At 40.3% G+C, this 1,632-nt stretch overlaps 1 long non-coding RNA gene across 1 annotated transcript; it reads right to left on the minus strand.

The window, feature by feature from the left end:
- Nucleotides 1–290: 290 nt before the first annotated feature.
- Nucleotides 291–1,632, minus strand: LOC124658853. Its single transcript, XR_006989364.1, has 3 exons — nucleotides 1,525–1,632; nucleotides 653–1,071; nucleotides 291–560 (listed from the first exon to the last, which is right to left on the minus strand). It is a non-coding gene; the product is annotated as an uncharacterized LOC124658853 (long non-coding RNA).

Here is a 1,632-nt window from a genome sequence, read left to right on the forward strand (position 1 = left end):
CCCCAGATTGAAACAAAATTCCAATAAAACGCACATTATATGCTTCACATATAGCTTCAGTAACGTTTTCTTACCAAATAAGACAGAATTATGTTTAGAATTCAATCACAATCTCATAAACAATCCAAATTGATTTCACAATCATTTCATTGCACCAAAAATATTTCAGAAACTTACAGAAATAGACGAATCAAATTCGTTTCAGATGTTAGAGTAAATGAGAAAGTAAATCTAATTTCCCAATCTTGGAATTCTTTGTTTGATTTGACAAGGATTTCTCAATCTTGGTTGCATTGGATTTGGCACAGGATAGAAGGCTAACATTCAGATGGAACAAAAGTAGACACCATAAAAATCACACTTCAGATCTGTATCCTCATCAGATTGAAACCAAAAAAAATCCCTAGATCAGGAAAAATGGATCCCAAACCTAAACTCCACATGAACATGGTGCCAGCCTCTGCTTTGTCTTCCTCCAGTTACTCTCGTCTATGAGGCAGAGGCGCTGCACGAAGAAGAAGGTGTGGCGGAGGAGCTACCTAATGAAAGCTCTCTTATGGCTGAATAAAGAATCATTCACAGTAAGAAATTAAACATAAAATGAAATGACGCTGACTACAGATATGTAGCAACTGAGATATATAGTGTCTACCTTGGAAATGTGCACCCCGAGGCTTCCATGAGCCCCAGAACACTTGATACAAATGAACGCACCAAACATTAATGATATGCGAACACCAGAACATCGGAAGATTGAGAATATTGTGAAGCACCGAGTCTCAAATCAAAAGTGTTATCTCATAAGAATAAAGAAATATACATAGGGCTTTAACTTCACTTTCATCCAAGCACAGGTGATCTTAAACAATTCAAAATCAGTTCCACACTCGATGTTTCTCTAAAATGCAAAATGATTTGTATATACTGCCTTTTCTTCATAAAAAAAGGAAACATCTTATTGGTTCAAGGATACTTACACCCATTTGGGATCTGGAGCACCACAGTCGGCACAACATCTGTTTGCTGCTTGGCTTAAAAGGCGATCTAATCTCTCCGTCGTAGCAACTGAGCCTGGCAGCAATGATGGAAGTGAATTGGCTGAGTGCAGGAAACAGCGGATGTATATGCAGCAGCATCATATAATTGTTTACACGGTGCATAATGGGATTTAGCCTCATCTATGTAGAGATAGGCTAAGTTGTTTTAGGGGAGTGACAGGACACATCATGTTCAATATGGCGCTTGGAACTAATAGGCGCAATGCAGTTAGTAATAAAATTTAAACGGCAGATTACTCATGATTTGCAGCTCGTATGTACTGAGCTACAGCAAACAAGAGATTGATAGGGGTCGGTCAGCATCATCATCCTCGATTCCTTACAATCACCGGCAAACTCGAAATTACATTCGCAACACAAAGTTCTTCCAATATAGTCGCAGCAACGCGAATCAAAGGGGATCCCCGCGAATCGAAAGGTTGTTCATAGGAAGAATAGAAGGTTAGTTGCTAGGATCGAATCTTACCTTTGCCACAGCGATTCAAAGGGAAGGGACTCCGCCTTGATTCGACGCCGCCGCCAGGAGGAAGGGAGAGTCGCACTGCGGTGAAGACGATTCAGATCCGATTCTGTG

The sequence above is a fragment of the Lolium rigidum genome, chromosome 6 (genome assembly GCF_022539505.1).
Source record: "Lolium rigidum isolate FL_2022 chromosome 6, APGP_CSIRO_Lrig_0.1, whole genome shotgun sequence".
NCBI lineage: Eukaryota > Viridiplantae > Streptophyta > Magnoliopsida > Poales > Poaceae > Lolium > Lolium rigidum.